Consider the following 13343-nt stretch of genomic DNA (forward strand, 5'->3'; position numbering starts at 1 on the left):
AACATTTAAGGTATGTAAAAAAACAAAAACATTATCTTTCTGTGTGAATAACTCATTTCGCAATGTATATATCTGCGGCTTACTGTCCAGTGCGGCTAATTTATGCAAATATTCCCCCTCTCCCCCTATAATTTTGTGGGTGTGGCTATTATACTCTAATCCCAAAATACGGTAACATTTACTTCATAGTTTACACACACACACACACTTAAACACTTATTTACACACACGCACACACTTACTTACACACACACATATACAAACACACACACTTACACACATTTACACACACACACACACACACACACAATCTTACACAATTATTTACACACAGGAACACACTTACACGTTCACACTTATTTACACACACATAAAAACACACACTTACACACGTTTACACGCACACACACACATGGACACACATACACACTTACTTACACACACACACTTACTAGTATGTGTGTGACAATCATTGGTACTTTAACTTTTAACTTTAACTTTACACATACACACTTATTTACACGCGCACGCACACTTACATGCGCACACTTATTTACACATGCACACACATACACACTCATTAACACATTCACACACCACACACACTTACTTAAATGTTTTCCCCCTTAAATTTCGTGGGTGCGGCTATATACTCTAGTCCCGAAAATACGGTAAACATTTACTTTGTAGTTTACACATACACACTTATTTACACACACGCACATATACAAATACACACACACACTCTCACACAATTATTTACACACACGAACACACTTACACACAACCACTTAAGAACACATATAAAAAACACACTTACACATATGTTTACACACATGGACACACATACACACACTTCCTTATACACACACACACACACACACACACACACACACACTTATTTACACAAACTTACATGCGCACACTTATTTACACGTGCACACACATACACACACACTTATTTACACTTACACACTTATTTACACACACGAACACACTGATTTACACATTTACACTTACACATATATAAAAACACACCCATATTTACACACACTTACACACTTATTTACACACACGAACACACTTATTTACACACACATAAACACACAAACACACACACTTACATATACACACTTATTCACACACACACACACACTTACGCATACACACTTACTTACACACACACACACACTTACACATTCGCACTTTTTTACACACTTATGTACACACACTTACACGCACACACTTATTTACGCACGCACACACACACACACTTATTTACACATACTTACATGTACACGCCACACACACATACACACTTACTTACACATACACACTTATTTACATACACACACTTACATATTCGCACTTTTTTACACACTTATGTACACACACTTACACGCTTATACACTTATTTACACACGCACACACATACACACTTTTTTACACACACTTACATGCACACGCCACACACACACACATACTTACTTACACGCACACACTTATTTACACACACACACACATACACACTTATTTACACACACTTACATGCACACACCACACACACACACACACACTTACTTACACACACCCACTTATTTACATACACACACACTTACACATTTGCACTTATTTACACATTCACACTTATCTACACACACTTACACGCACACACATATTTACACACGCACACACATACACACTTATTTACACACACTTACATGCACACACCACACACACCCAGACACACACACACTTACTTACACACACCCACTTATTTACACACACACACACACACACACACTTACACATTTGCACTTATTTACACATTCACACTTATGTACACAAACTTACACGCACACTTATTTACACACGCACACTATTACTGACACATTTGCACTTTTTTTTACAGACGCACACACTTACACACACACACACACTTACTGAAATGTTTTCCCCCTAAAATTTAGTGGGTGCAGCTATTATACTCTAGTCCGAGCAGCATAATAAAGTGCAGACTAGAGACAATGAAGACTGTCAGAAAAGATTAGTTCAATTTTGTTGATATTAGAGTTTATTGCTGGTCCCACAACAGTGTTGATCTCATTTAAAAAAAGATGGTCAAAAAAACCATGAAAAACCTTCAACTGGCATATTTTATTCCTTTTTTACGATGTGACTCCCAGGAATGACTGAGCCTTCAGTGTCACTCAAGTCCCCCAAAGGACAATTCTCTGTAGAGCAAAGGAGAGGAAAATGAAGTTTAGGTGGAGTTAAAAAAAACAACAAAAAAACAAAAAAAACGAAAACATGATGACTTTCCTGTTAGGTAAACAAAGCTTCCTCGCCCGGTGATCTAATACTCTGAAAAAGTGCCAAATCAGCCGGCGAGGATTCAACCCCGTGCGAGGGATTAGAGCTAAACCTGCGACACGGTGCCACCGCTCTGTGCAAACACAGTCTGCTACCTTCACCTAGTCTCATATCACAATGCATAATCTGCCTTTCTCTAACACTTACACACACACACACACACACACACACACACACACACACACACACACACACACACACACACACACACACACACACACACACCAGCATAATCTCTTCTTCCTGAGACTATCAGGGTGTGACCTCCATGGCCAGATGCCCGCCGAGTGACGGGCAGCTCATTACTGCACAGGAGCGATGCACGCATACACACTTATTTACACACACACAAACACACTTACTTACACTTACACACTTATTTACATGCACACACACACTCACACACTTATTTACACATGCACAAACACACACACTTACACTTACACACTTATTTACACACGCACACACACACTTACACACTTATTTACATGCACACACACACTTATTTACACACGCACAAACACACATAGTTACACTTACACACTTATTTACACACATGCACGCAGACCCGCACACACTTTTTTACACACACACACACGCAAGCACACAGACATGCACACACTTATTTACACACATAAGCACACTTACTTACACATGCACACTTATTTACACACACACACACACACACACACACACTCACTTTTTCACATACACATGTACTTACACTTACGCACTTATTTACACATGCACACACAAACACACTTACTTACCCATGCACACTTATTTGCATGCACGCACACACACACACTCATGCCCTCACCTTTTTACATACACACTTACTTACACTTACACACTTATTTACACACGAACACACTTACTTACCCATGCACACTTATTTACACACACACGCACACACACACATGCCCTCACCTTTTTACATACACACTTACTTACACTTACACACTTATTTACACACACACGCACACACACACATGACCTCACCTTTTTACATACACACTTACTTACACTTAGACACTTATTTACACACACACACAAACACACTTAATTACCCATGCACACTTATTTACACACACGCACGCACACACACATGCCCTCACCTTTTTACATACACAGTTACTTACACTTACACACTTATTTACACACACACAGTTACTTACCCACACACGCACACACATGCCCTCACCATTTTACATAAACAGTTACTTATACTTACACACTTATTTCCACACAAACACACTTACTTACCCATGCACACTTATTCACACACACACACACACACACACACACACACACACACACACACACACATGCCCTCACCTTTTTACATACACAGTTACTTATACTTACACACTTATTTCCACACAAACACACTTACTTACCAATGCACACTTATTTACACACACACACACACACACACACACACACACACACACACACACACACACACACACACACACACACACACACTCACACACATGCCCTCACCTTTTTACATACACAGTTACTTATACTTACACACTTATTTCCACACAAACACACTTACTTACCCATGCACACTTATTTACACACACGCACGCACACACTTTTTTACACACAAACACACTTACTTACACGTGCACACGTATTTTAACACACACACACTTACACACTTATTTACACACACGAACACACTTTCTTACACGTCCACACTTATTTACACACATATTAAACACACACACACTTACACATTTATTTAGACACACAAACACACTTACTTACACATACACACTTATTTACACACACATAAAAACACACACGCATATTTACATGCACACAGACACACACTTACACATACACACTTATTTACACACAAACTTACACATACACACTTTTTTACACACCCAGACTTACACGTAGGCACTCATTTACACACACACACACTTACACATACACACTTAAATGCACACGCTTATTTACACGCATTCACACTTATTTACGCTTACTTACACGCACACACCACACACACATACTTACAGACATATTTACACTCACACACACTTACTTACACATACACACTTATTTACACACACATAAAAACACACACACATATTTACACGCACACAGACACACATTTACACATACACACTTATTTACACACAAAATTACACATACACACTTATTTACACACCCAGACTTACATGTAGGCACTCATTTACACACACACACTTACACATACACACTTATTTACACACACTTATATGCACACGCTTATTTACACGCGCACACGCATTCACACTTATTTACGCTTACTTACACGCACACATCACACACACTTACTTACACATACACACTTATTTACACACACATAAAACACACACAATTTACACGCACACAGACACACACTTACACATACACACTTATTTACACACAAACTTACACATACACACTTATTTACACACCCAGACTTACACGTAGGCATTTACACACACACACACCTACACATACACACACTTATTTACACACACATGCACACGCTTATTTACACGTGCACACGCATTCACACTTATTTACGCACACTTACACGCACACACCACACACACATACTTACACACATATTTACACACACACACTTACTTACACATACACACTTATTTACACACACACATACACACTTATTTACACACACTTACATGCACACACTTATTTACACGTGCACACGCATACACACTTATTACACACAAAAACACAATTATTTGCACACATTTAAAAAACCCACTTACACACTTATTTACTAACACAATTACTTACACATGCACACACACACACACATACTCTCTCACACACACACACACACACACGCATACACACTTATTTACACACACATACACACTTTTTGCACATATATAAAAAACACACCACTTACACACTTATTTACACAAACACACTTACTTACACATGCACACTTATTTACGCACTTATTTACGCACGCACGCACGAACCATACACACTTACTTACACACTAATGTACACACACACACACACACGCACACTTACTTACATATGCACACTTATTTACATTTGCACGCACTTACACATACACGCTTATTTACACACACTTACCCGCACACACATATTTGCACATGCATACACTCTTATTTACACACACACTCTTACACTTACACACACATCATATGTTTCCTTGTTGCACCATGGTGTGCGTGGTCAGTGTGCATGTGACACACAACGTGTACATTTAGTTATAAAACATGAATTTGCCAGTCAGATGACACCATCCTCACCTCCGTCCTGACCTGATGTGTGCCAAGAAACACAATGGACATAAAAAGTTTTTAACCTGTTGTCAGAAATAATATGCACTTTCACACTACAATGGAATTTGAAGTCCCTGAGGTTAGGGATGAGCACCTTTCATATTTGAACCGCTACGGTACCAATTCCCGGTATCCAGGAGTTGATACTGGTAGTTATCGTGACAATTTTCGGTACTTTTGTGTGATTAAAAATTGTTACTTGTTCACTAAAAACATTTTTTTTTTAAATGTAACATTTAACAGGGAGCTAATAATGATTCTGGATTCATTTAAGTTTGTCCTGTTGTCAGGAAGTAGTCTTTGCCATTAGGTTGAATGTGCCTTTCTTGTCTTGTGTGAAGCCTGCGAAGTGTTTATACTCTAAGTATTGTATTTATTACACACCAGCTGTTTGATTATGACACGCATCTTAGCTGTAGATTTCATGACCAAATTTCGGGATGTTGAAATCGCCATTTAAAATCACTAATGCTAATCAGTTGCATAGATAATATAGCATATCCAATGTAAGTTAGCATTAACTACAATTGAAAAAGTAGAGCTTTACTTTTCAGGGGTATTTTCTTTGTTGGCTTGGAAAACCGCAACATTACAAAGTCTGCTAAAAATACACCTGTTGAGCCGGAGTCGAGTATGCAACAAAGTTATCGAAATATGGCAGCGTTTGATTTGACATAAATCGATACTCGCGAGGACCAATAGAATTCGGTCCCTACCTAAAACAACCAGAGGCCCTATGATTCAGAATTTGACTAATATTTTCTGCGAAAACAAGGTGACAAACAAATTGTACATGATCGGTTTAAGATGAAGGGGAACCGGAGGGTGTGTTCCAACTATCGTGCGAACACACTCCTCAGCCTTCCCGGTAAGGACTATTAAGGTGTTCTGATTGATTGATTGATTGAAACTTTTATTAGTAGATTGCACAGTTCAGTACATATTCCGTACACATGACCACTAAATGGTAACACCCCAATAAGTTTTTCAACTTGTTTAAGTTGGGGTCCACGTTAATCAATTCATTCTGGAGAGGAGGCTACGACGGATAGTCGAACCTCGGACTCAGGAGGAACAGTGTGGTTTTTCGTCCTGGCCGTGGAACTGTGGACCAGCTCTGTACTCTCGGCAGGGTTCTTGAGGGTGCATGGGAGTCTGCCTAACCAGTCTACATGTGCTTTGTGGACTTGGAGAAGTCATTCGACCGTGTCCCCCGGGAAGTGCTATGGGGAGTACTCAGAGAGTATGGGGTATCGGATTGTCCGATTGTGGCGGTCCACTCCCTGTACGATCAGTGCCAGAGCTTGGTCCGCATTGCCGGCAGTAAGTCGGACACGTTTCCAGTGAGGGTTGGACTCCGCCAAGGCTGCCCTTTGTCACCGATTCTGTTCATAACTTTTATGGACTGAATTTCTAGGCGCAGTCAAGGCGTTGAGGGGATCCGGTTTGGTGGCTACAGGATTAAGTCTCTGCTTTTTGCAGAGGATGTGGTCAGATAGCTTCATCTGGCCAGGATCTTCAGCTCTCACTGGATCGGCTCGCAGCCGAGTGTGAAGCGAAGCGACTGGGATGAGAATCAGCACCTCCAAGTTCATGGTTCTCGCCCGGGAAAGGGTGTAGTGCCATTTCCGGGTTGGGGAGCAAACCCAAGTAGAGGAGTTCAAGTACCTCGGAGTCTTGTTCACGAGTGAGGGAAGAGTGGGTCCTGAGATCCGTATCAATCCGTTGTGGTGAAGAAGGAGCTAAGCCGGAAAGCAAAGCTCTCAATTTACCGGTTGATCTACGTTCCCGTCCTCACCTATGGTCATGAGCTTTGGTTTATGACCGAAAGGACAAGATCAATGAGCTTCCTCCACCGGGTGCCGGGGCTCTCCCTTAGAGATAGGGTGAGAAGCTCTGCCATCCGGGAGGAGCTCAAAGTAAAAGCTCTGCTCCTCCACACCGAGAGGAGCGAGATGATGTGGTTCTGGCTTCTGGTCAGGATGCCACCCGAACGCCTCCGTAGGAAGGTGTTAAGGGCACGTCCGACCGGTAGGAGGCCACGAAGAAGACCCAGGACACGTTGGGAAGACTATGTCTCCCGGCTGGCCTGGGAACGCCTCGGGATGCCCCGGGAAGAGCTGGACGAAGTGGCTGGGGAGAGGGAAGTCTGGGCTTCCCTGCTTAGGCTGCTGCCCCGGCGACCCGACCTCGGATAAGCGGAAGAAAATGGATGGACGGTTTAAGATACACTTACTAAGGATTTTAAAAAATGTTGAGTTTTTTGCAGTTTTTTTGGAGTTCATTCAAAACCAATTGCGATTCACCGCGATGAAACATTTTAATCGTTTGACAGACCACATGTGAGGACATTTTTTTTTTCAGTTCAACAATCTGGGTATTCCTTGTTTTGTTTTTTATGTCCCTGGTTCTTTGTTGGCGTTCTGGTGGATGGTCCTGTCTTTCATCTGGAGGGCACACTTTCAAAGCCTTGCAGAATCCAAATCCAGGTGCACTGAAGCCCTTAATAAAACAATTTTCTGCTGCCTGCATGTTTGACTAACTACATGAGACAAGTGGTAAAGGACACCGCCTCGGCCTTCGCAGCACGTGTTGGGCTTTGGGCAGTTCATGGTCAGCCTGACCTTATTTCCCAAATTGCACAACTTTCGAACGCTTCACCAACTCTGTGCTTCCTATCTGCACCTGGCACACTGCGGACCTGTGGACTGATGGCAAATACCCATTAGTTGATATTTACAAAGCCACTTTTTCCCGTCCGGTGTTGGTGGTGTGCAGATGTGTATCATTGCGGGCATTGATCCGTGTCTCTGCGTGCAAAGGTTGGACCCTTTCAAAGGTTAATTGGAAAGACGGAAGGAGATTCTTCCACTCAAGCTTAACTACTAAGTTGGCTTTTTTTAATGAGTCGCCGGGTTGTCGCTACTTTTCAGCAATAGGGGCCATTTTTGTTGTTACTTTTTGTTTTTCAACCGACTGACGATAACATTTCGTATCACGGTCATCGTGACTGTTGAAAGTACTCAGTGTACTTAAAGGCCTACTGAAACCCACTACGCAGTCTGATAGTTTATATATCAATGATGAAATATTAACATTGCAATACATGCCAATACGGCCGGTTTAGTTTACTCAATTGCAATTTTAAATTTCGCGCGGAAGTATCATGCTAAAACGGTATGATGTCACGCATTGTAGAGGACATTTTGTTCCAGCACCGTTCCCAGCTATAAGTGGTCTGTTTTCATCGCATAATTCGACAATATTATGGACATCTGTGTCGTTGAATATTTTGCAATTTGTTCAATGAATAATGGAGACGTCAAAGAAGAAAGCTGTAGGTGGGAAGCGGTGTATTGCGGCCGCCTTTAGCAACACAAACACAGCCGGTGTTTCATTGTTTACATTCCCGAATGATGATGATGAAGCTTTACTATGGAACAGAGCGGTCAAGCGAACACGGTTGGATTGGAACACCCACACAAAGTACTGTGTATTATGCAGCGATCATTTCGAAATATCGTTTTTTGAAGAGGGTCCCTTGCGAAGGGCCGAGATGGGCATCGCCACCACCCGTCGACTGGTGCTGAAGAAAGGTGCGGGGCTGACCTTCAGGTTGTACAGGTACGACCATATAATCTCACTAAAACACTAGTAACACAATAAGCCTCGTCGAGAAACATGGCTTCCATCAAAGACACTGGCGGGCACAACACCCGTAGCCACACCCCTCCGACTTTCAGGTACGACCATATAGTCTCACTAAAACGCTAGTAACACAATAAGCAGATAAGGGATTTTCCAGAATTATCCTAGTAAATGTGTCTAATAACATCTTAATCACTCCCACTGTCCACGTCTTTTTTTTCTTCTAGTCCTTCACTCTCACTTTCCTCATCTACCAATCTTTCATCCTCGCTCAAATTAATGGGGAAATTGTCGGTTTCTCGGTCCGAATCGCTCTCGCTGCTGGTGGCCATGATTGTAAACAATGTTCAGATGTGAGTAGCTCCACAACCCGTGACGTCACGCGCACATAGTCTGCTACTTCAGGTACAGGCAAGGCTTTTTTATCAGCACCAAAAATTGCGAATTTTATCGTCTATGTTCTATACTAAATCCTTTTAAGCAAAAATATGGCAATATCGCGAAATGATCAAGTATGACACATAGAATGGACCTGCTATCACCGTTTAAATAAGAAAATCTCATTTCAGTAGGCCTTTAAACGCACACTGAACTCTTTTAACCAAGTTGTATTTTTCTGTGTTATTGTTTTCATGTCAGCATTAGAGCCAAGTAGTGATTAGCGCGCCAGCTGCATCTCTCGCTGTATCACCCTTTCTCCAACTCATTTTCGGACGTGTTGCAGTAAGAAATTAAAAAATATGTGATGTACCATTTTGTAACGGAATGCATGTAAAAAAATGAATTAAAGCCGAAATTATCAAGGTTTTTAACGATAATACAAATGTAAACAGCAATACTAACCATAGGGAATTTTACCTATGATTAATCATTAAACTGCTCATTCATTACATACAGTAAATTCTCGTTAATTGCTGTTAATTTTTCCGGGCCTCATTACAAAGGAAGACTCATTACTTAAAAATGTAATACTTTCAGCATTAAAAAAATTATTTTCTTATTTTTTTTATTGTTTTAGCCATTGAGACAAGAAAAAGCACCCACGGCAACTTTAGGCCAATCAGTGGCCACGATACTGAACAGTGTGCTTTGATTGGTGTGTCATCTGGTGGCTAATACTACTGTAGAATTAATATTGTTTTTATTTTATTAATCCATTGGTATGCTTCAAAAAGTTTAATTTAGGCAAAAATATATGGAGAACATGCTTAAAAAAACTAATCTGCGATGTAAAGTTTGAGGAACAATGTGACAAAGGACAAATATGTGTATATATTTGTATGTATAGATGCGTACGTAGCGATGTATGTAATTTATATATGAGTATATATATATATATATATATATATGTATGTGTATATATGTATGTATATGTATGTGTATATGTTTACGTATGTGTATATATATATATGTATGTGTATATATATATGCATGTGTATATATGTATGTGTGTATATATATATATATATATATATATATATATATATATATATATATATGTATGTGTGTGTGTATATGTATATATATATATATATTTGTGTGTGTATGTGTGTGTATATATACAGTATATATTTATGTGTGTGTTATATATATATATATATATATATATATATATATATATATATATATATATATATATATATATATATATATATATATATATATATGTGTGTATGTGTGTGTGTGTATATACATATATGTGTGTGTGTATATACATACATGTGTGTGTGTGTATATATTTCTGTGTGTATATATATGTGTGTGTATATATGTGTGTTTATATATATATATATATATGTGTGTGTGTATATATATATATGTGTGTGTGTGTGTATATGTATGTATGTGTGTGTGTGTATATATATATGTATGTATGTGTGTGTGTGTGTGTGTGTGTGTGTGTGTATATATATATATATATATATATATATATATATATATATATATATATATATATATGTATACACATACATATACACGTGTGAGTGTATATGTATGTATATTTATATCTATGTATGTGTATACTGTATATGTTTATATTTACATATATACATATGTAAATATGTACAATAATCCAAAAAGTTACTTCATTAAATGTAATGTAATGCATATAGTGCATTACTCCCCACCTCTGGTCATGAGGCTCAATTCTGACTATTACTGTCAGGGAGAGTGAGCTGAAGATGACCACTTTCCAAAGAATACATCAAGTTGCCGTCGTCTTAAGTTCTTATAAAAAAAACCAACACATTTCTTTTTGGCCTCCTTCAAACCCTGAACGAGAGCCTCATGGTTTGTGTTGTGGCGCACAGATATCTGACCGCGGTATCGCCACTAATCCGGCTTAGTTGACTTAATGATGCCACTTGTGGTGCGAGCGCCACGGAGAAGTCAATGAAAGCCCTTCCATTAAAATGCAAATGCGACCTGGCGGCGAAAAGCTAAGCGACACAAACGCGGGAGAATTTGACCCCTCTTTTCACGGCACAGCGGTGCTCCCTGCGCTAATAACTGATCCTGTGATTAGGACCATGGCCATCCGTGACGCAGAACAAAAAAAAAAAAGCAGAAGGTAGAAGAACTCGGCATAATTCCATTTCAGAGGCGCGTCTTGCACTTTTCTCCCCGTTGTTGTCAGGAAATGAACACATGGTTATCAATGTTCGAGCGGGAAACATCCCATCTCTCCGCCAGGTTTTCATAGCTGATACTATTTTTTTTTTGCGTTCAGGGCAGGAAATGAAATTTCTCTGTGCCATATCTTCTCTCATCCTACACCCCCCCCCCCCTGCCCCCCCCATTCCTTCTACTTTACCTTTTTATCAGGCTATCCTTTAGTAAAGAGCACAAGGAGCCGCCTCTCCAAACAGAGAAGTTCTCTGCAGCAATAAGGATGATGCACACGCCAATAGAGCAGCTTCCATCTACACGCTTATTTGCCACAGAAGGTTATTGTCCCCATGTCTCTGCTGGAAAGCAATGAAATCGTATCATGTCTCTGCCATACACGCTTAAGCGTGGTGGAGCCCCGCCTCCTGAATGTACCCTATACAAAGATTCTATGGTGAGGAAAATGTAAAAAGGCATTGGACTAAATCCGTTGTGTCCGAGCTCGGAATGCAAGGATTAAGGGTAGCATTGATACATTAAAAAAATATCACATTTTCAAACTTAAAAATTATCATAAAACCATGACTGATTACAGGCATCGAATTGTAACTTTTTTTTAGGTCAAGGCAAGTGTTGCCTTAGAGGAGGGCTTATATTTTGGGTTCTTCCGAGGATGTTGTAGTCGTAATGATTTGTGCAGTCCTTTGAGACATTTGTGATTTGGGGCTATATAAATAAACATTGATTGATTGATTGATTTTAGGACACCAAGGCAAACATTTTATTTTGAGGCAGAGGCTCCAATGCGTGTGTGTGTCTGTCTGTGTGTGTATGTATATATATATATATATATATAATATATATATATGTATATGTCAAGATTTGGACTTTGGGGTGAATTGTTTTTCCGATGCAAAGGAAAGTTGGCACGAGCAAGGCGTGAATGAAGGTACATATTTATTTAAACACTAACAAACTACAAACAAAGGCAAACAAAAGGCGTGCACAATGGCGGTACAAAACTAGACTATGAAAACAAACAAAGGGACAGCGTGGCGCAGTGGCAGAGTGGCTGTGCGCAACCCCAGGGTCCCTGTTCAATCCCCACCTAGTACCAACCTCGTCACGTCCGTTGTGTCCTGAGCAAGACACTTCACCCTTGCTCCTGATGGGTGCTGGTTAGCGCCTTGCATGGCAGCTCCCTCCATCAGTGTGTGAATGTGTGTGTGAATGGGTAAATGTGGAAGTAGTGTCAAAGCGCTTTGAGTAGCTTGAAGGTAGGAAAGCGCTATACAAATACAACCCATTTATCATTTATTTAAAGCACAAAGGCAGAACTAAACAAACCAAAAACTTACGTGGCATGGACAGAATGATTTA

The sequence above is a fragment of the Nerophis ophidion genome, linkage group LG27, assembly GCF_033978795.1.
Source record: "Nerophis ophidion isolate RoL-2023_Sa linkage group LG27, RoL_Noph_v1.0, whole genome shotgun sequence".
NCBI lineage: Eukaryota > Metazoa > Chordata > Actinopteri > Syngnathiformes > Syngnathidae > Nerophis > Nerophis ophidion.